At 37.9% G+C, this 27,435-nt stretch overlaps 1 protein-coding gene across 2 annotated transcripts in view; it reads right to left on the reverse strand.

Annotated features, from left to right (window-relative positions):
- Positions 1 to 27,435, reverse strand: part of LOC149177362 (uncharacterized) — a 168,581-nt gene that overhangs the window by 45,219 nt on the left and 95,927 nt on the right. The window lies entirely within an intron of this gene.

Here is a 27,435-nt window from a genome sequence, read left to right on the forward strand (position 1 = left end):
AATCCTCTACAACTGAGGATCTTTCTTTGCAGGCTCTCGACCTTATTACTAACCAGCTAATCCAAGACTTTTCCCTTTGAAGCTCAGAGAACAACGAGAATGTTGGCCCATTCAAGCACCCTTATCAAGTCGGTTCTTAGAAGATAGGGACAGAATATATATATATATATATATATATATATGTTGCAAGAGTTTCTGGAATGTGGGAACGTTGGGAACTTGGGTACGGGTGTCGGGAACGGCTAGAGGTTTCCCCAAAAATTATAGGAAACGACTAATCGGGAGCGGTAATATTATATAATAAAAAAATAAAAAATAAAAAACATTTTTAAATTATATAATTTATATAATAATCAAAATTAATATTGAATCAAAATAGTCAAATATTAAAATCAATTTAAATATATAATATATAATCTCTCTTATATAAAAATATATTCTCTGGGTGTCTCTCTCCCTGAGTCTCTTCCTTTTATAGATGTAAAATGTCAAGTTCATTGTCAATTCTTTGACACATGGCCAGTCTTTGAAACAATCTGGGTTAAAAATACGAAGGAACAGTTTTACATATGTTTCTCTAGTTATTCTTAAGAGAAAAGGCAAAGCAACTCTAATGTTTAAGCATTGACTGCCACATACAATATGCACACACAATCTTCTACGATATATATACATAAACAGCAAAAGAAATACTCATCAACATGACATCCCAGATATCGCCCTTACGTCGAGGTGCCACACGCTTCCTTAACCCATCAAGGGATTGCTCCAATTTCTCAATTAAGGATATCGGTGTTAAGGATGTCTTTGGCCTTTCTTCCTGCAAAGGTTTCAACATAGGCTCATGTTTTGTGGGCAGTTCAGCGTATTTCTCTATAGGCTTTGTATTCCCCAACCCCAGGGAACGTCGAAACTCCAAAAAAAAACAGTCTTCAAAGCTCCTGGAACTTTCCAAAGCTCCCATTGCATATCCCGCTGAATAGGTAGCATTCCCATACAATTCCAAAGCTCCCGGGAGCGTGAGAACCATTGGAACAGGTTTCCCATCTCTCGAGAGTGGTTCCTGTGTAACAGAAATATATATATATGAGACCAAAACGTAGCTACACAAATTTTCTATCAAATGAATGCATAGAACAGCAATGGCCCTTACAGTCATATGGATAAGCTCACGACTACAAGGAGACTCAACTCCATGGCAGGATTTCCCAACTGACTCAGCTCCTTCTTGAAGGGCTTAATAGGACTACAACAGAAATCGAGTTCTTAGGCAAATCTTGACCAAACTATTTCCAAATGATTATATATGTCTCAAAAATGAATAAAAACATACATTGCCATAATACTTTTGATCCTTACTATGCTTTGAGTTCATATTAATACATGGATATAATGTCAAGTGTTCGACACATTATGTTGTACCAAAATTGACACATGATACCACACGTGCTAAGCATATTACGGCGGTGAGATGACAATCCAATCAATACAATCATTTGAGATATATTACGGTGCCAGGACTAACTATGACCAATCATCATACTACATTGTTGTTGTAATAATGTCGTGACATATGAACATTGATGCCATACATAACATAGTGATGTGATTCATATCAATATAAAATAGAAATGCTAAACCAAGGTCCTTGCGAGTTAATAGACTTGTAGTTGTGCAAATGCGAAACAATCATAAGGGAGGAATAAGCTTTGTCACTGAGATGCAAAGTGATATCTATAGTGTGAGTCACAGTCTTGTAGAGTGTGCAAGGTCTTGAGGTAAACGAGCCATAGACCTGAAACAAATGCAAGCTATAGTCCATTAGCAAATGAAGATTGGTCACTCATTTAGATCACTTCTCACATCAAAACTGCTTGCTTTGATAAGATACTCAACCTTGTATGGCAATTTGACTAGCTCCTTGGACTTCTACCATAGAGATCATGGGTACTTATTCTTTACTTATTGGATCGTAATTTAGTCATTGATTAGGGCTTCCAAAAAGGTTTATCCCTCTGCTTCCATCCTTTCTATTTTGAAGATTTCGAGACCCTTTTGTTCTAGCAACATAGTCACAGCAAATGTCCACTTCATGTTGTCTTATTTTCAAACTTGCAGAGGGAGGAGACCATGGAAACTTGTCAATAGATCTCTCCTTGTGACCGTTTTTTCTTTCATTCTTGCTTGGGATTGTCCTCTCTTGTGCTTTGATACCATGTTAATTTTTGGTTAACATGTTCTTTGCTTAGGACAATTACTTCAATGTTCCATATTATCCCATTGATAGAACATCTTATTTCCATTAGCAATCACATAAATCGTTATCATATTGACAGTAACTGAAGAAAGAACATAAACAATGTTGAAGACAAGCCAAGACAAGAGAACACAAGAATATGGCTCAATCCAGGGAAAAATCCCAAGATGGGGAAAACCCTTGATCAATTCTTCTTAATATTAGTATCAAATGGAGAGAGAGAGAGTACAATAATTCAAAGTCAAGATTGACTTTCCATTTTCAAGATTTGATAACACAGCCCTTAGATAAGTACATGGCCCAATCACAATTGCAATTATGGAGCAGTCAAATTGTGCCCTCTTAAGCTAGTGTCATATTGTTGAAGAAGCTTGGTCTGGTCAGGGAATCTTGCAGTTCATCAAGGAGCTACTGTAAACTGTCCAATCTGGACAACCATCCACCTAGCATTCAAGACTACACGAATACATCATATCTTATGATCACAAGTGCTGGAGTTTACTGTTGTTGCTTGTTGCTCCTGGTTAGGGCATGAGGCACACAGCTACAGTCCTCACAAACACACCCAAAACAACCTTCTACTGTTGCGGCCTCCCTCCAAGACAATTTGTCCTCCTTCTGCTACAAATTTGGGCTTAATCCAGCCCCCAGACAAGCCTCCACGTCAACTAGCCTTCACCAAAATAGGACTGCGGCCCACCTGGGTAGATGCTTACCCTCTTGGCCCACTGTTCAGCAAGATAAGGCCTGCAGCCTGCTTGAGAAAGGCTCTTGTAGGTGCGGCCCACCTAGGAGAGAGATTTCACACCATAAAAAATACACCCAAACACTCCAACTCTTCCCTTATGCCTGTGATCAGCCTCAGGGATAACTCGGACCTGCAACAAGATATAGATATGCCCGGAAAATTCCTCAAATAAGCCCAGACTTTCCCTTAACAAGCTCGGCCTCCTTCCTAAGGAACTCAGCCCATCAAACAACCCAGCCATGACGTCAACCTTGCCCTTCCTCCTTCGTTGGTGTTATCTCCTTTCTGCGGCTATTTCAGAGAGAAGAAATATGTGTAATGGATGATGAAATGATGTTGGAGGACACTCCCTTTTATAGGAGATGGAGAGAGGTTCCGCTTGATTAATTTACCCAAGCCGACCTTGATAAATGGCACATGTGTGGGCTTGATTCAAAAAAATATTTTTACCTTAACCAAATTTGATGATATTTATGTCAATTTTGGTCCTCTCGAAAGGAGGAATTCAATGCAATAATCATCTTCATCAAATGAGCAGAGTAAAGTGGGATTTGGCCCTAGTTTCCAATTTTAACAAACAAGGCTATCGAAAGAGAGTTGTAGATGTCACATACAACTAGCACACATGCGATTGGATAGAAGATCGTGAAAGAAGCATGACTTGGAAGAGGTAGTTGTATGAAGGAAAAGCCAAATGTGGACTAGAAGATCACTTTCCAATGAAAAGGATGACATGACTATTGGTTCAACCCTATGGATTGTTGAAAGAAAGTGATGGAGAAGATGGTCGATACCCTACAAGAAGATCTAGAAGATGAAGGCTCCATGATGAAGAAGATGAAGTTCATGACATTGGGAAGAGGAGCCTTACAAGCAGCTGATAGTACCATGATCTCCACCAAAGAGCAGAGAGTTGTTGTTGGAAACAAGTCCCTAGTTAAGAGGGAGCTTGGACAAGTCCCTGGTTAAGAGGGAGCTTGGGCAAGTCCCTGGCTAAGAGGGAGCTTGGGCAAGTCCCTGGCTAAGAGGGAGCTTGGGTATATTCCTTTTATAGGAATGAATATATCCTTCCTAATTGAGAGGGAGAGATAGACACATCATTCGTGTCTTCGGGTTGTGAAGAAAGAATGGAGGATTGGGTAAGCATATGAGATTTATTTTGATACTCTTTGAGGATGTGGTAGGGCATCTAATAGGCAAGAGTAGTCAAAGAGGAAATTCCTTGAGGATGTGTTATTCCAAGACAAGAATTGTCCCAAAAGGACATACCCTTTGAACGCCCGAGTGGGGTATGTGCCTTGAGAGACAATGATGATGTTTTCTATCAGTGATTGGTCTCGCCAACATTGTGCTCTAATCTTGTGGAGAGATAGAGTTGTCAGTCAAGGCCTTGTTATGTGACAATGTTGGTTGGTATGATAACATGCAATCAAATAAGCTTAAACAATAACTTATGAGATGGCTTACCAATCTGACTCTTATTATGAGAACTTCTCAAGGTTGTATTGTCCATGTAACTGTTTCTGTCAATTATGAATACCTCCCTAGTTAAGAGGGAGTGTGGAAAATGTTAACTAGCTTCAGTCTTCATAATTGTCTACGTACCATGACTTGATGTAATCGATGTACTTGTCAAAAGAAAAAGAAAAGAAAAATTGTATTTTTGCAAAAGAAAATTATTTATTCAAGAATGGGTTTCTTTCCCATTGGTTATTTTGTCATAGGTCTAGCACCCATTGTGTGCTTTAGGGTTTTTTCAAGGTCAAAGTAAAGATCATGATGTAAAGTCCCTTGGCGGGTTATTGAATCGATGTAAAAGAAATTATTTTTATATGTAAAAAAGATCTAAAAGCTACCAAGTGATGGGTCGGCCAACCCTCCAAGTCGACCCCACAAGAGACAGTTGCACCCCACCAAGAAACTATATAAAGATGAGATATTCGACCTCCTTTGAGACACTCAAGCAATTCGCACTCTTAAGAAGTCTGAGGCAAAATTCAAAGCGAAAGTGGAGAAGGGTAGCGAGGAAAATGAGAAGGTATCTTTGTTTGGTTTGAGCATAAAAATTTTCTTTGGCAAAGCTCACACATGTGGGAAGGAAGCTATCTTTGTTCAAATTTTGGACTAGAAAAGAGCAATTGACCGAGTTAAATAGAGAAGCATTGTTGTTTGGGTGGCTGGCCTATCACTTGGTGAGTTGTCTTGATCGAAGGTCTTGGAAATCTTCTTTGAATTTCTATAAGAAGAGAAGTTTTTGGGTTTTCCCCTGTGGAGGGGTTTTGCCCTAGCGTGGAGCCTATTTCTGGTGTTCTTGTTTGCATTGTGATCTTCTTTATTGGCATTGTCTTGATGATAAACACAACATAATAATAATGATGATATACTGATTTAATATCACAAGAATTGTAAACGTAATAAGACAAAACATTTAAAAGAAGCCCTAATTCTATTTGCCCTAGTTTTCTCAATAGGTACAACCAGTTGATGAACAAAATATTTGATCTAGATCCCATTGTGTTGGACAATATTGATCCAACATCATAATGGGTATAGGAGACTCCACCAGCTGAGTTTGATGTTGATTTTGATATTGATGCCATGGAGTTTGGGGGCTTGATCCAAATGCAAATCTGGTAGTGCCAACGCAACCAGAACCAATAGTTGAATCCACACAATCAAGCAAAGAAAAGCAATCAATTAAAGGTACTAGTCATGCATCTTGACTATCTCATGCTTCCATTAGGTCTAGTTTTCCTACTACTACTACAGAGGTTAAAGAGGTGTGAGGAGTCGTTAGACTCTGAGCCAAAAGATGTTTATGTAGCTCCTATTGATGATCTTGGGTCTAGTAGTGGTGATGAGTTTGATCATGATGTGGAGTGATCATGTTGATCACTAATATGAAGACATGTAGTAGGCCAGTGGCCCCATAGCTTATAGCATTGTTTTTGGACTATAGAGGCCATTTAGAACCTCAATGATTATGAATTTTGTTGCTGATATGTATTGCACAATTGCACTCACTGCCATTTCAGTATATTCCAGTGTTGCAGGAATCGCCCCCCCCCCCCGGATCCTAGGCCGGAATCACGTCCCGTACGGAAGCGTTCCGGAACCTCTAGGCGAAGCGCGATTCCGAAATTACTGAAGCGCGATTCCTGTTTTTTAAGGCGATTCCTGGAAAAGAGGAAGCGTTGGCCCGGATCCGTGCTTCGGAGGGCGCTTCGGGCCTCCGGAAGTGCCTCGCTTTGGCCCGGAAGCGCACGCTTCACGAGCTCCGGATCCGCGCTTCCGGAAAAGCCCGCGGGTGCAGCATTGTAACTCGTTTTTTTTTTAATTTTTTTTAAAATTTAACTTGAGTTTGCATGAGGGGGTGGGTTAGGGTGAGGTTAGGGTGGGTTTAGGGTGAGTTTAGGGTGAGTTTAGAAAAGAATAAAGCCCCCATTCTCTTCTCATTTTCTCACTTTGAGTTTATGAGAGTTGGAGAAGAGAAGAGAGGAGAGGAGAAGAGAAGAGAGGAAAGGAGAGGAGAAGAGAGGAGAGCTTGGAGGAGTGAAGAAGGAGGAGCTAGGAGAAGGAGGAGGAGCTTGGAGCAAGAGCTTGGAGGACTTCATCTACAAGAGCTAAAGAGGTAAGTTCAAACCCCAAACTCCCTTGTTTTTTTGAAAAAAAAATTGTATTTTTCTCCTCCCTCTCCTACTCTTTCCCATTGTTTCTACTTGCTCCTTTATTTACAGGTTGTCCACCACCTATATCCATATTCCAAGATGGTGTTCTTTTGGCTTCTATGTATCATTCCACTCTTGGTTTTAATGATGGCAAGGGTGAGGAATAGAGGGGAAGAGGAAGGGGATGAACTTGGTCCTAATAGTAGTGACCCAATGTATGATGAGGAGGAAGGGTTTGAAGAGGAAGGAGATGAACTTGAAGGGGACACTGAAGCACAAGATGGGAAAGGTACATCAACACCCTTGTGGAACTATGTGACCAAACTTGAAGGGGGAAAGGGTGGTGGATCTTACAAATTTATGTGCCCTCATGGTTGTCATGGAGGAAAACCATATACGGGTTCATATACCCGTCTGAGGAGGCATCTTTGTGGGGTGCTGGACAGTGATGAAAAAAAGGGTTCTGTGGGGGTACAAATTTGCCCAAACATTTCAACTGAACAAAGAAAAAAATACATCCAAATAGAGATGGCTGCACAACAAAAAAACAAGAAACAAAAAACTCATTTTGAATCAAGTGCAACCTCTAAATTTGGTAGTTGCCCATCTCCTCATGGTACTTCTGCAACCTCTGGAGGTAGAAAAACAATAGGGGATTTCCTTAATGTTGCTGGGAGGGATGATGTGGATGGAAAGATAGTTCGTTTTCTTTGTGCTTGCGGTGTACCATTCAATGTGCTTCGCTCTCCCTATTGGCATGACATGGTAAAGGCCATCAATGAAGCCCCAAAAAGATACAAGGCCCCCAACTATGAGAAAGCTAGAACAGTGTTATTAGAAAGAGAAAAAGCTAAGGTTCAAAGAGCTTTGACACGTTTTACACATGAGTGGGTGGATTCTGGGGTATCCATTGTATCAGATGGGTGGACAAATATTAGAAACCAACATTTGATAAATGTTCTTGGTGTTTCTTCTAGTGGTGCAGTATTTATTGCATGTCATGACTCCTCCTCCATCAGTGCAACTGCACAAAACATTGCAGATCTCCTATTGAAATCAATCAAAGATGTTGGTCCGAATAATGTGGTTCAAGTGATCACAGATAATGCAGCAAATTGTAAGGCAGCAGGAAAAATTATTGAGCGTACTCATCCACACATCTTTTGGTCTGGGTGCCTGGTTCACACATTGAACCTTTTGATGCATGATATTGTGAAACACAAAGATTGTGGGTGGATTGCTGAGGTTTACAGGAAAGGGAAGCAGCTCATTAAATTCATCACAGGGCATACAAGGGTAAACTACTTCTATGGCACTTACTCCAAGTTGCAATTGCTTAAAATTGCAAAGACAAGATTTGCTAGTTATTACCTCACATTTAGGCGGCTAGTGAGGGTGAGACAAGCTTTAACTAATCTGGTGTGTGCTGAAACATGGGATGAAATTAACACTGACACAGATGGTGCTAATGTAGTCAAGGACACTGTTCTTGACAGTTACTTTTGGTCACAGGTTAAATATGTTTTGCAATTCACCAAACCAATTTATTACATGATCAAGTTTGCAGATTCAGATCGACCAGTAATTGGGGAGGTGTATGAGCAAATGGATAGCATGTTGGGGCAGATTAAAGACATTGTTGAGCCTAGAGATACCACCTTGTACAATTATATTCGTGAAGAGGTGCAAAACCGATGGGAAATGCTAAATATTCCATTGCATGCATTAGCATATGTTTTGACACCTAAATACTATCATCCATCATGGCTTTCAACACCAGCACCTGGGGGGGGAAGCAGGAAAAAACCACACCAAGATAAAGAGGTTCACGAAAAATATATGGCTGCATTGAGTAGATTAATCCCTGATGATGAGGAGGCTGCATTGGTACGGAGACAGGTGAGCAACTATACGCTCAACACTGGTCCATTTGGGAGCATGCATGCAATTCAAGATCGAGAGACTTTTTCTGCTCTTGAGTGATGGAACATGCATGGAGGGGGTACTCCACTTCTACAGAGTTTGGCATTGCGGGTGCTATCACAGGTGGTAAACACTTCTTCTGCAGAGAGGTGTTGGAGCTCTTATTCTTTCATCCACAGTGTTAAAAGGAACAGGTTGAATTTAGACCGGGCAGAGAGCTTGGTTTATGTTCATTACAACTTGCGATTGTTGTCCCATTACTGTGAAGATGCAAAGTCTAATAAAGACTTGTTGATTTGGGACAAGAATCCAGAGGAGCCCAATTTGGAGGATGGAGTGTTGCGACTAGAGCAATTAGAGGATGCTCTTATCCAGGTATGTCCATTGTGGTATGAATTTTCCAATTTTCCCTTATAAAGCATTTCTCTAATTCATGTTTTTAATTTTTTTGTTAACTAGTGTTTTTTTTTTTTTGCATGAATTTTTTGAGCGATTCTAGGATGATGATGACCGTGTTGATATGCCACCACCCCCACCCCCATCTGGTCCCTTGGTTCTTAGGTTCCATGGTTCAACACCAACAGCAGGGGGTTCTTCTTCATCAGTTCCAGTGCCACGACTTACACAGGGACCATCTTCTTCATTGCCACCACGTGGAGGCCCGCCATCACGTTCTATTCGTGGTGGAAGGAGGAGAGATTAGTAGATATATTCACAATCTACTTCTTTTTGTCATAGATTACTCATTAGACTTGTAGACTTGTGAATTTGAATTTTGAACCTTTTTGGCTTGGCGGTGACCAAGTGACATATTTTGTAAACATTATTATTTGAATTTTGGACATGACAAATGTTGACAGTTGCTCACTTGCTAGATAAATCATAATATGCTCTATGTTTTATGTTTTATAATATGCTTAAATGTTTTATGTTTTATAATATGCTTAAAAATTTGATGTATGTTTGTAATAGCTAGAATATAGATGATTGTTGTACATACTAGTAACTACAATGGAATCATGGATGCCATATCTATCTTGATTTATGCAAAAATATGCATGTTTTCATGTCTTCTACAATTAATTTGGTATTTGGGATGTTTGTTTTGAGTATAAATGCAAAAAAATATAAAAAATATATATATATATAGCAGACGCTTCCGCGGACGCTTCGCTTCCTAGATTTTTGGAAAATGACGCTTCCGCGCTCCGCGCTTCCGCTTCGCTCCCGCTTTGTGCAACATTGGTATATTCACCTTTACATGGTATATAGATGAACAAACTTTGCATATTTTGTCTCTAATGGTTTGGAATCATGGTTTTAAATCTTTAAAATAATTTTTTCAATAAAAAATAGTTATTTCATGTGTTTTTTAAAGATCAGTTCATTGAGATCTACCCGGTCTGGTTTTTCTGGTTCCTATTCAAAACTGGTTTGATAGGTGGACTGGGTCGATCACCTGTTCCGGTTTTTAAAACTATGTTTTACATATGACAAAAACAAGTAATAGGATTTACTAATCTTTTGCTCTCTTGTTGTCCTTAATGTCTATTTATCCATCTGTAATTGATTCCTATTAGTGTCAATTGTTCATAATTTGATGCTGCATAGTATCTTTTCCTTGAATTCCATACATTTTTGTAACTTTGTCAATTTGTCATAGTTGTTGGCCCTTGATAATATCTCGTTGCATAACTATTCCTTGACTTCTGGTTGCATAAATGTTGTTGCTGCCATCTTCTTCTTTGGACTGATTCCTATCTTTCTTGTAGACTTTCCTAATAATGAGGATGTCCATTAAGTTTCATTTTTGATAGTTCTAGCATTTGCGCCAAATATTTTACTGTAACTATTTCAAAGTGAATGTTGTCAAATGTTTTTATTAAGGTTTTGTTAGCACAAATTTCTACATTGCTTGTAAATGGGAATGTCTTTCAAAAGGATCAGATAAATCAAAACCAAACCTTATACTACAAAGGCCAAGATGTTGGCTGCACCAAGATGACTATTATAGAACCGATGACAATGATATTCAAACACAATAGAGTAGAAGCTATAAGACAGGAGAGAAAGAACATGGAGACAAGAGAGAAAGAAAGTAATCTTGCTACTACTAAAGATAATTCCACTGAAACCATAGCTTCCAATTGTATTTACAACCCTATCCCTCCTCTAATTCCTTCGATGTGTACTAGGAATAATAGGAGTTTGAATTCCTCCAAAACGAAAACCAATGCACACATGAAATATCATGTAGAGTCAACTCGCCACCCACTAAACTGAACTGGAGAGGAAAAACTTAGTGAATTAGCACATACTTGAGTTCCACTAAAGTATTTTTGTGTTGTCATGAGATAAAAATAGTCATGCGCACTATTTTAGCAAACTCGACTTGGTAGAAATTATCCTTGTGTATTTTGAGTAAATTTGACATGAGATAAAAATATCTGTGAGGAAATTTTGGCATTTTCTAACTACGGTAAAAAATCCTAGAAGTAATTTTGGCAAAGTTGACTTGATAAAAATATCCTTAGGTAATTCAAACTAGGACAGAAATATCCTTGCATAATAGTGGGGTAATGCGCATTGGGAAAGAGAAAATAGATTGGAGGGAATCAAAGAAAACTATCGTTAGTGCCACATCACACCTTCCATGCAAGCAAATTACTCGTGCTTTGCCACATCATTGATGTCTCATCGCCACTTGTACACTTTGAAAGACACCATGTGTCAAACCTTAAGACTGCCACATGTCACCTTGCTACAAATAAACATGCCAAAAATAGTAGCCCCCTAAAAAATAGGAAAAGACAAAATATCCATAAAAGATAGGGGAACCTTAATATATAGTATGCCCAAATATAGGCATTGCTACAAATTGAAAATTGTCTGCATGTCCATAATATTATACTCATAGGACTCGGATTTTCATGAGAAGTCCATATATTATGAGAATTCTTTGGCTTAAATCACATGATAGTACATTTGTCGCCGCGTTTCGAACCAACAAGTGTGGTTCATCGTTAGGACAAGTTGAAGAACCAGATCATGGCTGCATATTAAATAGAGAGAGCAGATCATCCAAAGGCTAGGTTTGACTAAAAAACGGCTATATTAGGTCAGACTTTGATAAACGGCTAGATTTGACATTCAAATTGTTTGATTATATAATATTATTATGCTAAAATATTATTATAATACTTATCATATGATAAGTATTATAATAATATTTTAGCATAATAATATTATATAATCAAACAATTTGAATGTCAAATCTAGTCGTTTATCAAAGTCTGACCTAATATAGCTGTTTTTTCAATATAGCCATTTTTTCAATATAGCCGTTTTTTAGTCAAACCTAGCCGTTGGATGATCTGCTCTCCCTATTTAATATGCAGCCATGATCTGGTTCTTCAACTTGTCCTGACGATGAACCACACTTGTTGGTTCGAAACGCGTCGACAAATGTACTATCATGTGATTTAAGCCGAAGAATTCTCATAATCTTGACATGGATCATAGAAGCCTCAATTCAACTACTGAATCCCTGCACGGAAAAGTCCATATATGTTGTTAATATCGCCATGCAAAAACTACTAAAAATAGGAATATTACAAATTTTGATGAAAACACCTTTATGAACTCAATTTGTAGTGGGAAGTCTTAATAACTACCTAGATTTGGGATGCAATCATTGCTAAAAATAGAAATGTCTTGTATGCCCATGAAACCATACTCACTTGATTAGTCTTTCAATGAGGAATCTCAATCCGCGATAAAAATCGGCATGCAAGTACTGCTAAAAGTCAAAAGAGCTCGCATATCACCTATAAGTAGCTCATTGAACTTAGAATCTTGCAAGGATTCCAAGAATACCATTATCTTTGACATGTGAGTCACCAAACCGGAGTTGCTAAAAATAGAAAGTGCCATGCATGTCACTCAGATAAATCTCACTGGAATCCTAGGTTCGTAAGGACTGTAAACATATAATCAATACTACCATGCAAGCCCCAAAACTTTGTCTCCTAAAAAGTAGAACTATTAGAAATAGAAACTATTTCCAATCTGTGTAAAATTGTGTCTAAATCATCACCAAATCCATACTTCAATCAGTCTCTCTGGGAACCAAACCCCAGCCCAATCAAAACTATATTTGCATGTCTTTGAACCTCCATCCTGATGAAATATGTTGGCCATTAATCCTCCAAATTTGCAAAGAGGAAAAATTAGGGGTTAACAAGTTACCAATTTGGCTTTTACCTTCTCTTGTTGGATCTCAACTTCTTCACTAAATCCATACTATAATCAGTCTCCCTGGGTCAACCCCCAACCTAAACAAAACTACATTTGCATGTCTTTGAACCTCCATCCTGGTGAAATATGTTGGCTATTAATCCTCCAAACTTGCATGGAGGAAAATTTAGGTCTTAACAAGTTCCTAATTTGGATTTTACTTTCTCTTGTTAGATCTTAGTGTCAGTGTGTGATGCCTACTTCATACAAAACATTCTTTGGATCACATCTTAAATGCTATGCAAATGAAGACTCGTTTCCATCGAAGAAATATAAGGCTTGTAAGAGTGTAGTAAGCTTTTACATCAGAACTCTAGTTCAATGATGATAAGGATGAATCTCAAGCTTGAGAAACTCATTGAGAAATCATCAAGAATCATTGAAAGAGTCACGTGATGCAAAAATACATTTTTGAACCTAATAAGCACAGAAGCAATTAGTTGATTATTGCAAACTTAATATCAATCAAGATGTCGAGCCATCTTTCAAGAAGTATGGCATAGCATATAAAGATGTGACCTAACATTAGCAAGATGTGTCATATAGTAATCATAGAAAGATATTTATCTTATGGATGCTCAGTCTTCAGAAAGAAGGTATCATTGTCACTAGTAAAAAGCACATCTTAATAAGATGAAGTCTACGTCAATGGAAGATAGGCTTGTTGATTTAGCCAATCAAGGATTTTGGTCTAGACCTCTTGAAGAATTGATGTTTTTATTGATATCTAGGGTTTGTAAACCCTAGATTGTGTAAAGGCTTGAAAGAAGAAAACCCTAGGGTTTACGAACAAACCCTAGGATTGGACATTTTCATTGAATAAAAAGAAACCCTAGCCTTTGCAAATGGCATCAGGATGATGACGTGCATAAGGTGCAAGATGGATGCAAGGAGTTTAACGATCTAGAGGGAGTTCATATTCTTCTCAAAAGATAAGTACTTTTATATCTCTCTTCTTTATTACTGGTATTGTTACTATTATATAGTCTCTTGTCTTTGAATTCTTTACTTGATTAAAATTGTTCTTCCATGGCCTCCTAATGAAGATTGCGGGTTAATCACAAGGGTTGCCTAGGCTCTAGCAACAAATGAAAGAAGTGGAAGAATGAAGCAAAACAAGAGAACTTTCCAAAAATTGCTACTTGAAGGCTATTGTACTAGATGAGACCCAAAGTTCAGAGGGAATGGGTAGTTTAAAGTATGCCTTGATTGAGCTCAAGAACAGTCAAGATCTAGCATGCAGCAGACGGCAGCATGGAAGCAATATTTGAGAAGGTTCTCCCAGCAAGAGGAAGAGAATCATGACAAGATGTTTGCCTCAGTTGTAAGAACTACCTCAAGTTTTTGAAGAACGTGAAAAGAAGTCTCATGATTGAAGAAGACTTTGTAACTTGGGCTTGGTTGAATGGATCAAGGATGATCCTATATAATTTGTCTCTAACTAAAGAAGAAGGACTCACGTGTCAAAGGGAGCAACTGTGGAGAAGGTATTGCTTCCAAAGGGAGCAGTTAGCAGTCCATGTCATTGACCTCATACTTGATGCTAGATTACTAGACAATGAATTGTCAGTGTGAGAGGGAACACCCAGTCAAGGTGACTTAAAAAGCATTTGTGATGGTGGATCATGTGAGGTTGCACAGATTTCATCAAGATATTGCTTCAATTTGGGGTCCGTTATAATTTCTTGGATGAGCATGAAGCAGTATGGCAAAGGCCTTGTATATTGTAATTGAAAAGCAATAGAGCTTCAAAATCTACTTGCAAGTTTTGACCAAGAGCAGGAGACGACCATGATGATAGACATGGTGCATATGGGAGCAATGAAGTTTGAATATATCTTCACTGATGAGCAGATAGCAGATATGTTGACGAAGCCTCTTTCTAGAGGGAAGTTTTTGTACTTCCAGGACAAGCTTGGGCTTGTGAAAGATTCCTCTCTGATTAAGAGGGAGTGATGATTGCATCATGGATATGGTTTCTCCCTGTGTCATGTACTTTGACCAGAATTAGGGATGTTATCCCTATGTCAAGTACATTGACCGAAATTATGGAGAATGGTTTGACATATTAGAAAGCATCATGGACTGAAATTCTTCTTGTGTCATTGTATAGTGACCTGATTAGGGTTGTAGTCCCTGTGTCACTTTGACATGTATAGGAAAATATTCCGGCAGAGGACAATCATTCTCCTTGTGTCATTGTATAGTGACCTGATTAAGGATATTTCCCCTTTGTCACCTTGACCTGAATTAGGGAGAACGGTCCTAGACGTTGTAGCCTCCTAGCATCGTGCTCTGATCTCTTTCTAGAGTAAGCTTGTTTGTTGAGGCCTCTTGGTGATACCAAAAAATGCATGTGCTATACGTCAAGGGTATTGATTGGGTTATGTCAAATTGGTTGATGTTGGTGATTATGATATTAATGGTGATGCTTATCTTAATCTTACGTACAATGTGTCACAATTGTTGACCTGATTATGGTAACTTGTCCTACCATGTGTCACATTTGTTGACCTAATTATGGTACTTGGATTTGTTATAACCTTTTCATAGAGAAATTCTGTCAACATGAGAACATCTAGATAGTCATCATAAATACCTCCCTAGTTAAGAGGTAGTGTTGATTTTTGTAACTATGGTCTGTCTTCATAGCGTATGTTTGACTCATGAATTTGTAAAGCATATTTTAAATACTTATAGTCAAAAGAAAAATATTTTGTGTTAAGTCCCATTTGGAATTTCAAGAGAAAGAAATTTGGAACTTTTGAAATTAAAGTTTTTGGCTCCAAAATGTAAAATCGGCGTCCTAGTGAAGTCAGCCTCATCAAGAATTCAAGTCGGCTCTAGCTAAAGACGCACCCTTTCAGCCAGCAAAGATTCGCATAGATCAAATTCAGGTCTCTTATTCTTTATGGTTCAACCTTTTCTACGGGCTATCTCTGAGGCATGTACGCACAGTTCTGACGCAGCGAATTTATGGTCTCTGGGGCAGCAAGTTTAAGGAATCTGAGGCAGTGAGTTTATGGACTCTGAGACAGCGAGTCTAAGGCCTCTGAGGCAGCGAATTTAAGGTCTCTGAGGCAGAAAATTTAAGGACTCTAGGGCAGCGAATTTAAGGTCTCTGAGGCAGCAAGTTTATGGACTCTGAGGTGGCAAGTTTAAGGTCTCTGAGGCAGCAAAGATATGTCTTTTGCGGCAACCAGTATATTACTTCTGAGGCAGCGAAAATGTCTTCTGAGGACCATTTCTGGGTGAAGAAGAAGGATAATGACAAGGCCGTAAAAACAGATGTAAAAACAGTAAAGGAGATTTTATGCTGAACCTGTAATTATTTTCCTGAACTCTTACAAAATTAATTAACAGATTATCTAACAGAACTGTTGAGGGTACCTACCTGTGCCCTTGCGGTTGATGATGCCTCCAACTCCCTGCTTCGGTTACCAAAAGACCGAATCCACCCAGCCAAACTGAGCAGAACCTGGCTACTCAATCCAGTAAGCTTCTTAGTTGAAGCCGACTGTTCCCCCGTGCCCAAAACCTCAGAACAATTCAGGCTCTTCCTGTGGATGATTTCCGTAGATGATGTTCCTCCTCCTTCAGATTTTCTTCCCTCTGTCCCCCGTAAACTTCTGCTTGGTGGCCTTTATCTGATTTCTTGGCGGTGGCCGCTCTTCCACCAGCAGGCCACCGCTTAGTCTCCTGGTGACACCCTCCCATGTCACATATCACCTTCTCTATCTCTTTTATGGTCACGTATATATATATATATATATATATATATATATATATATATATACTTTATGATTTAATAAATGGCATTTCTTTATGTTTTTATTAAAGTACTTTTTTTTAAATATTAAAATTATAACATTATTTTAACTACCCTTTTAATTAATTTCTTATATATATTTTTAATCATTTTATTAATTTATTAATATAATTTTTATTAATAATCTGAGATATATAATTTATTAGCCCTCTTTTAATATTTACCCATACATTACGCAATATGGGTGTTGATGGATGAGTAGAACCTCTATTCGAAGAAGTGTCATGGTATTTAGTACTTATAGTTAATTTAGTATATAAATACTAGTGCGGTGTATGCGACACATGCATATGTAGCTATCATATGCATGCATCGTATGCCTGCTATTATTCTTGCGTTCTCTATATTTATAGATAGGTCGTTACATACACTCCCTCTTCAAAAAACTTCGTCCCAAAGTTAAAGTTTTTTTTTTAGGTCGTTACATACACTCCCTCTTCGAAAAACTTCGTCCCAAAGTTAGAATAGCAATTAGTACATTCTTCTTAGGATTGTAAATCGAGGTTAAATTCTTATTTAATGTAAGGATACTAAAAAAAGTGTGTTTTTTTTAATACTTTTAGGTTTACAACTTTAATGAACATGTCTTACTTCAATCAAGTTCCCAAGCTATTACAAAATCACCCTATCCTTCCTAATCTCTTCCGCTCCCATCCTATCCTTCCTCTACTGGAGTATGCCATGGCGTCAGTTTTACTGACCTAACCATTCATAAACTCTAAGGATGACAGCGTCGGTTATACCGACCTGATTCCCAGTAGGCATCCGGCAGTCATCATCACACGTCTAGGGGAGCGTGATTTGCACAGTCCTCCCATGACTCCAGGGTTCAGAGAATAAACTGTGGGTAACACCTCCACCCCTCCCAGTAGAATTAGGGTTAATACCCTATCATAGAATCTCTTCGAGCCTTAATTGTTCTGAGGTTTTGTCATCACGTGGTCATTTTGGTAACGGATATTATCTGCAATCATACACTTGTCCATGCATTTATAAAATGTGCATTAACATATTCAAAATAACTTACGTATAATTCACATACGTCAACTACAATATAACATATTTTGCCATATTCTATTCATGTCATTGACTTTCATTTAAAATGTAATTATTCTTTGATTTCTATCCCATCAATCCGATTGGTACGCATAAATAAAACAGAATTATAATATCTTAATTCCCATCAAAAGTAAAATCATTTAAATATCTTAAACTTTACTTTGACAACTATAATTTAGTAAGATCAATAACATATTCCGTCTTGGTATCCATGTATCAGCAGAATTTAAACATATATTATGTCATAAAAATTCACGTTTATATATAATCATTCAAAATGGTTCTGAGTCTCTGATTTGCAGTAAAGTAAATATATACTAAACATAGTTTAAAGTTCTTCAACATTGACACAGATTAGGGTGTTTTTGACATATGTCCTTTGTATCTTCCCAAGTAGCTAATTCAGGACTATACTTGTCCCATTAGACCTTAACTTGGTCTACCAAACAATTCCTGAGTTGTCAAACCCTACGTTCCAGTATACATAATGGTTCCACCGTTATGATTCCCTCGTCCGATACCGGCAGTTCCTTCCATTGAAGGTTATGAGATTGATCAGCGATATAATGTCTTAATACAGATACATGAAATACATTATGAATTTTATGCAAGTGAGGTGGTAGTGCAAGACAATAGGCGACAGGTCCAACTCTTTCTATGACTTTAAATGGTCCAATAAATCGGGGTGACAACTTTATCCCTTTTCCGAATCGAATAGTACTTTTATTCGGTTTGATGCGGATGAAAACCTGATCCCCTACTTCATACTTCCTATCAATTCTATGAGCATCAGCATAACTCTTTTGTCTATCCTGTGCTTCTTTTAATCGTTGTCTAATTTGTCTTACCTGCTCTTCCATTTCTTGGATTAATTCTGGTCCTATTATCACTCGATCTTCTAACCTGCCCCAACTTAACTGTGTTCTGCAAGGTTTGTCGTATAATGCTTCAAATGGAGGCATTCCAATCGAACTGTGGTAACTGTTATTGTATGCGAATTCGACTAAGGGTAAGTACTTTTCCCAGTGTGATTGTTGATCCATAACATACATTCTCAACATGTCTTCAAGTACTTGATTTACCCTTTCTGTTTGCCCATCAGTCTCAGGATGGTAAGCAGTGCTCAAATTTAGTTGAGTTCCTAAGGCTGACTGCATGCAAGTCCAGAATCTTGAAGTGAATCGTGAATCTCTATCGGATATAATCTTCTTAGGTACTCCATGAAATCTAATAATTTCATTTATGAATACTCGCACTATGTCAGCAACTTCGTAAGTATCTCTTACGGGAATGAAATGGGCGCTTTTTGTTAATTTATCCACTACTACCAGAATGGCATTGTGTCTTTGAGAAGTAAGAGGTAGCCCAGTGATAAAATCCATAGAAATAATCTCCCATTTGGTCATAGGAATGTCGTGAGGTTGTAAGAGACCCGCTGGATGACAATGATCTGCTTTTACTTGTTGACATTCCAAACATTTTGCAACAAATTGAACGATATCATGTTTCATTCCCGACCAGAAGAAGAGTTTCTTAGTATCGGTATACATTTTCTTTACTCCAGGATGTGCACAATATACTGCTCTGTGGGCTTCCTTAAGGATAGTGTCTCGAAGATCCTTATTATCAGGAATATACATCCTTCCCTGGAATCGTAAGATTCCATCATCTTCTAGTTCATATCCTTCCAACTTAGATTCTTTTGGCTTTTTACCCTCAAGACTAGATCTCACCTTTAAATACCAGCTATCTTTTATGAGATATTCCAGTACTCGTTGCCTTAAGTCTACTTTGATAGGTATGAGAGAGAATATCCGAGGTCTTCTGCTTAAAGCATCTGCTACTACATTTTCTTTTCCCTTAATATATGATATTCCAAAGTCATATTCACTTAGGAATTCACTCCATCGTCTTTGTCTGGCATTTAAGTCTCTTTGGGTGAACAAATATTGTAGACTTTGATGGTCGCTTTTAAGTGTAAAACTTCGTCCCACTAGATAATGTCTCCAGATCTTTAAAGCTAGTACTACAGCAGCTAACTCTAAATCGTGAGTAGCATAGAGTTCTTCATGAGGTTTTAACTTTCTGGAGGCATATGCTATCACTCCTCTATCCTGCATCAATACTGCACCCAGCCCTTGTTTGGATGCATTAGTACATACCGTAAAATCTTTGTCCATATCAGGGACTCTTAGGATTGGTGCACTGGTGAGTAGTCTTTTGAGTTCAAAGAATGCTTTATTACATTCCTCAGTCCATTCATACTTAACACCTTTACGCTGAAGGGTTGTAATCGGCTTTGCAATTTTGGAGAATCCCTCCACAAATCTTCAGTAGTAACCGGCTAAACCCATAAAGCTTCGTACTTCATGTGCGTTTTTCGGTATTGGCCATTCCATGATTGCTTTTACCTTCTCAGGGTCTACTGAAATCCCTTCACCTGATATGATATGACCTAAGTAATGAATCTTTTCCTGAAAGAATGAACACTTGGATAATTTTCCATACAACTGATGTTTTCTAAGGCAGGACAATACTATCTGTAAATGATCTTCATGCTCTTTCTTATTCTTGGAATAGATGAGAATATCATCTAAAAAGACTTGTACAAATTGATCAAGATATTCGTGGAAAACACTGTTCATAAGATTCCTGCTGATGCATTTGTTAATCCAAATGGTAACACAGTAAATTCTTAATGTCCAAAACGTGTCCGGAATGCAGTCTTATAAATATCGTTTTCAGAAATCCTTAGCTGATGATAGCCTGATCGAAGATCAATTTTTGAAAAGACAGTAGCTCCTTTCATTTGATCAAAAAGATCATCGATTCGAGGCATAGGATATCGATTCTTTATTGGAGCTCAATTCAAGTCTCGATAATCTATGCATAATCTTAAGGATCTATCTTTCTTTTTGACAAAAATTACAGGAGCGCCCCAAGGTGATATACTGGGTCGAATATGTCCTATATCCAGTGATTCCTTCAATTGAATTTGCAATTCTTGAAGTTCTGGAGCTATCATTCTATAAGGCGTTTTAGATATTGGTTGAGTCCCAGGTTTCAATTCAATAGCGAGATCCAGCTCTCTCACTGGGGGTAAACTTGGTAGTTGCTTTGCAAATACATCCAGAAATTCGGTTAACACTGGATATTGTTCTAAGGATGGCGCTTTTTCTTTACTTACTTCTTGAATTACATATGCCTGACAACCTTTTCTTAAGCAACGCTTCATTTTCATTGTGGATATGTAATGTAAAGATACTTTTCTTTTGATTCCTTGAATTTGGATCGCTTCTCCTTCATCATTTATACCTAGAATTCTTTTCCCATAATAGTCTACCCAAGCTTGATGAGCTTCTAGCCAATCCATACCTATGACAAGATCATAAGTTCCTAAGGTTGTGACATAAACTTTCAGTTTAGTCTTTCAGTTTAGTCGTATAGACCCCTAGGTCAATTTTGCATTGATCCACACTTAAGTCTACGGATTGGAGTTCTCCTGAGGCCATTTCTACCTGTCTGAAATCATTTTGTCTGCGCGCTGCCAACCCACATTTGTTTAATGCATATGACGAAATGAAACTATGTGTGGCACCAGTATCAAATAAGATTTTGAGTTTTATACCATTAATAATACTTGAAGATTCCACTACAGTGGATTGATGTGCTGCTTAGTCGTTGTTGACTAACGCATGAATTCTATGATTGCCTTGGTTGTTTGATATTGGTTCCTTTCCAGTCCTATGCAACATATTTGATGAAGTTCCAGGGCAATCACGTTCAAAATGCAGTCCTCCACATCCCCAACAATTAACCTGTGTTGGTCCTCTTGAATCAAGACGTGAATCTCTAGATAAAGAGCTTTGTCCTCTCATTTTGCTTCCTCTCGAATTTCTTCCTCTATTAGCAGTTCCACGAGATTTCCATGGACTGGTGTTTGATGATTCAACGGCTATAGTGTTAACTGCCATGGGAACTCTTGTTCCTACATTTCTTGGGGTAAATCTATTACCATAAGGTGGCCTTGAGCTACCTCCTCTGAAGAAATTTCGGGGAGTCTTTCCTGGAAATCCTGATTGTAAAGGTTTTGCTGGCCCTACATCTTTTTTGATTCCTAGATGCTCTTCTGCATAACGACCACATTCTACTGCCTCAGCTACTGATGATGGTTTCCACATGCTCACCAAGGCCCTGATGCGAGGATTTAACCCAAATATGAAGCATTCAGCTTGACGTTCATCAGAATCTAAGTAGTAAATGTATTTTACAAGCTCCATAAACCTTATCTCATATTCTTCCACTGTTTTATTACCTTGAACTAATGTATGGAAGCCTCTGGCTCAGAGTTGCAGGAATCGCCCCCCCCCGGATCCTAAGCCGGAACCGTGACCCGTACGGAATCATTCCGGAATCTCCAGGCGAAGCGCGATTCCAAATTTTAGGTTGCGCGATTCCGTTTTTTAAAAACGATTCCTGGTTTTTAGGTGGCGTTGCCCCGGATCCGCGCTTCGGAGGGCGATTCGGGCATCCGGTTGCGCCACGCAACCCGCCCGGAAGCGCACGCAACCCGGACGCAACCCGACGCAACCCGGACGCAACCCGCGGGCAGCAAAAATTAACTTGCTGTATGAAGTTAAATACCGAAATAAACACAATATATATATAAAAAAATATAAATTATAGACACTTAAAGCTCACTTGAGTCTTGACAGACATATTATAGATGCATTTACAGCTAAAAGTTTAATCAAAATCACATTCCATTCTTACCATATATCTGGTATAATTAAAAATTCAAAGCCTTAATGGACATTCCAAGCATTTATCTGGAATGAAATTGCAACCTTCAGCAATTAAGAAATCACATGGTCGTGTTTCAAGTGGACACTAATCATGAACTTAGTGTCATTTTTCTGTCTCATCCTCTCTACAGCCTTTATGTTCAGCACTTCATTCATCACTGACACGTCGTTCTCTATCTCACTGTTTTTCTTTCCCCTGGAGACAGGTGAAGTGTCCACCCAAAACATTCAGCGGGAAAATATCATACATAGTATGAACTTACTCATGAAAAAAGGACATCAAAATGTATCAGGAACCTCTAATGGAGATTATTAAAATCCACAATATTCCTTCTGTTACCAAGACATGACAAGAGAAACAAAAATACTGGGGCTCTTGCAGGTTGCTTGGAGGACATTAAAGGGGCTTTTCATTGCTTGACCAAATATGCAGCTCAAGAAACTGCAGAGAAAGTTTTGTGATCCACCAATATTATAAGGATGAAGACACTGTAGTGAGAAGAAAGATCTACTCAATCCCAGGAAAAAGGAAGCAATATATCCTGAACTCTCAAAAAATAAGAAAATCTCTAATTCTATACATCCAATATGCAACCCAACTTTCACAGTGGATGATGACTCCCTAGGAATCATTCGGTTCAAATATCATCTTGGTTAGTTTATCCTTTTTCATTTGATAACACTTTGCTAGATGGTGGTACTCCGGAATCTTAAATTCTTTGCTCCATTTCCAATTGAAAATACTTTGACAGGTGGAATTCTGGAATAGTAATCGCTCTTCTCCATTTTCACTTGACAACACTTCGATAGATTGTAGAATTCTGGAATCTTAATCATTCTTCTCCTTTTCCACATGGCAACACTTCGATAGATGATTGAATTCCAGAATCTGAATCACTCACCTCAACAAGCTATTGAATAAATAAAGGGAAGGGTCCCTTATTCATTACTCTGGCATGCATAAAGGAAATGCTAGAGCTCGATAAGCAAATAGGTTGTGGCTGCCCATGATATAAAGAGCACGCAAACCCATGCCCCAAATGATACATAAATGATGAATCCCAAAGCTGGTTGTGGTTATGAAGACAAAAGTACAGATTTTTACAGCCTTCTGGGGCCTATATTAATTCAATAAAAGCCACATGGATTCATGGATTACAGATCTATCCACTACTGTGATCTAATAGTTTGAGTTGCAGTCTCTGCCACTCTATTGGATGATAGAATTTCTCTAGGTTGTAGCTACATGGAAACCTAAAATTTTGAAGACAGGAACATGTACTGAGAAATATCTAGATATACAAGGGATTAGGAATCGGAAATTTCACTCACCAACTTACCAATAAACTCAGTTCTCGTTTAACTAGGAGTAATTAACTTGTAATGTCTTAACAAAGGGCATCAAGTTAACACTTTGGGATGTTTGTTTTGAGTATAAATGCAAAAAAATATAAAAATATATATATATATAGCAGACGCTTCCGCGGACGCTTCGCTTCCTAGATTTTTGGAAAATGACGCTTCCGCGCTCCGCGCTTCCGCTTCGCTCCCGCTTCGTGCAACATTGCTCTGGCTTACTGTTGTTGAAAGTATGGACGTAAATACGTTGCGCGGAATTTTTCCTCAAACAATTCCCAAGGGACATTATTCGATGTAAGGTGCAGTTGTTTTTCCAGATTTCCCCACCAAATCAAGGCACTTTCCTTTAATTGAAATAAGCAATTTTTGTTTTTGCAGCAGAAGAATATTCTCTTAATCTAAAGCATTTGTTCATTCCTTCTAACCATGCCTCAGCACATTCACCTGCTTGACCTCCTGAAAATTCTGGGAGTTTAATTTTCTAAAGCCCCCTAGAAATATCTTCCTTTGATCTTTTGTGCTCAAAATTCTTTGGTTCCGTTGAATTGGTAGCTAAGGGTTGAAGTTCTTCTTTGGTCTTAGCCATAGTTGATTCTTTTAATGTTTCCAATAAGGCTTCCAATGAGTTCATTATTACAATCAACTCCGATGTTGGCGTGATTGGTGTTGATAATGGTCTCGGTGGAGATGATGATGGTGGTGGTGGCGATGGGGATGATGATGACGACGGTGGTGGTATTAATGACGGTGATGCTGCCTGATCACGTCGGTGTCGCTCATATGTCCTTACCATTGTAATGTTTCCTGTGCACATAATAAAATTTTGTAAAAATTTGAGGTAGACATTCGGTTTTAACATACAGTTTCTTTCTCCTTTTTTTTTTGCAATTTCACATTTATAAACGGGTATAGTTTTTTGCTATTTTTATCTGCTAGGCAGATCTTACTGGTACCGAGGTCAAGGAGGGTGGTCTCGTGACCTCCTTGTCCTAATGCAGGGTATTCTATCCTAATATGAAATAATGCAGAAGCGTATGGTTATTAATTCCTAAGGTAGATCATCCAAAATTAATTACTAAGTAACATTCACAAAATTAAAATATTAAATGCCTCGTTATAATGAACATCAGCAACATACCCATCATACCTCAAACTGACTATTACTTCTAAAGAAGGGCACACATAGCTATAATGTTGAATATGTTACTTAGATGTATACTATCAGAATATCAATTATAACTATAACATATTCATTGCAATTTCATAAAAGAAATTTAAATTATTTTCATAAAGATTATGGTAGGCTGGTAGTTTATATATTTCTATAAAATAAATATAAGGGTCAAATTCTAGTAGAACCAAGTAACTTAGATGATACCGATTAAACAATCTAAATATCATTTCTATTTGTCCAACATAATATTTACATTATCTTATTCTTCTATCAAATTTTGAATTATAATTGATTAAATAATTTGTAACATAATTTTTTTTTTTAATCTAACCTTCTTATTCATTCATGTGGTTACTTCAGCTTTTCGACCCATAGTTTCAAATGCACTATTATATGTTTGGAAACTCACACGGGGTAATTGTGATATTTCCTTCTAAATGTATATACCATGATTGTATCTCTTATGTCATGAATTCAATTACGTCCACCATATGTATCAGCAGATCAGCATATCATTTTAATTAGAGTTTCGAATTATTATAACTATAACTATAACTATTACGCATGACTGCGCCGGCGAAAGAGAGCATGCAAGCCAGGCATCTAGCGTTTGCGACCAGGCATTCAAGTGGGCTGTGATGAGAAATTGCATGGACAAGAGGTTTCAAGTTCCCTCTAATACTCAGTTCGATGTTAAAGCTGATATCCGTGCGTCTGAGTCCATGAATAAAGTATAGGTATAAGGTCGTCCTATTTATAAATAATTTATAATTATTATTATTTATAAACATTTTAAAGTCGTTCAGGCATTTTTTATAAGATTAAAATGAAATAATATTACATTCACGCACCCATATTTATCAGGTATTACGCAGGCACAAATATAGCGATAATATTGACACGATAACACTGGCAACTAAGACGCCCGACACCCGACGTTCGACCAACCGAGAGGTGGAACCATGCCGACACGCGGGGTCGCGGGTTCGAAACTCGTGGCGGGGATCCCTTCTCCTCCCACTCCAGCTGGAAGCGACCGATGAAAAGAAACATCACCAGGACAGTATCGCGTGGAGGATTAAGTACCCTTTTAATTAATTTCTTATATATTTTTTTAATCATTTTATTAATTTATTAATATAATTTTTATTAATAATCTGAGATATATAATTTACTAGCCATCTTTTAGTATTTACCCATACATTACGCAATATGGGTGTTGATGGATGAGTAGAACCTCTATTCAAAGAAGTGTCATGGTATTTAGTACTTATATTTAATTTAGTATATAAATACTAGTGCGGTGTATGCGACACATGCATATATAGCTATCATATGCTTGCATCGTATGCCTGCTATTATTCTTACATTCTCTATATTTATAGATAGGTCGTTACAAATAGACCAGAACATGGGCCAGTTCACTTGACTAGGAGTATGGACCAGGTTTGACCCAGTTGTTGACTTAAATGTGTCTCTGTTGAATTGACAAATTCTCTATTGAAAGGGTTGCTGAGTTTTTCCCATGAGGGTTTTCCCAGGGTAAATTACTTGTGTTCCTTACATGGTTGTCTCTTTATGATCCTTCTGTCTTAAATCTTATATAGTTGATGTCTTCTATGTAATTATTTAATGATGAAGTAATGATTAAGAATGAAAAATGAATTAAATCATCAAAAATAATTATCAGTATAGAAGACCATGTAAAAATCAACACTTAGCTTCTTCACGTGTCCTATAATAACCTTGTAGCTTTTCTTCCTTCTCCTTCTGACATTGAAGGGTGACACTATCCATCAATTTCTTCAATCCTTATTCAATTCTTGTTTGCATTTCTGATTTGATCTCACTTCTTCAACATCCTTAGACATCTCTTCACCTATGTCATTTGTCTAAACCTCTTCTAGACACCTCTTCACATTCTTAACATCATTAAGAAGGTCTTGATTATGCTTATGCAACTTTTTTACTTCATCTTTCTTTTACCATTCTCCCATTTGGGTCATCCTTTTTCTTCTTCAGCATAAAGTACATAAATATACATTAAATTAACACAACACTAAGAATAATAAAGTAGCACTGGTTGTGTGGCAACCAAGTATAATTACTAGGAATTAGGTCTAACTCGAGTAGTTGGAAAGGTTTTGAGCCCTGCTGTTAACCTGGTCATGTGCCCTGAAGAATCTAAGGTTTAACCTAAGTAATATCATTGGAATGAGGGGTAGTGCTTGGAGGATTTCCACAGAATATGTTACAGAAAAACAGTATAATTACAGTCTTAGTATGGAATTGTTGTTATTTAGATTTTCCATCATTG

Source organism: Pinus tabuliformis, chromosome 4_1 (genome assembly GCF_031772625.1).
Source record: "Pinus tabuliformis cultivar Carrire ecotype Pingquan chromosome 4_1, CPIR1, whole genome shotgun sequence".
NCBI classification, from domain to species: domain Eukaryota; kingdom Viridiplantae; phylum Streptophyta; class Pinopsida; order Pinales; family Pinaceae; genus Pinus; species Pinus tabuliformis.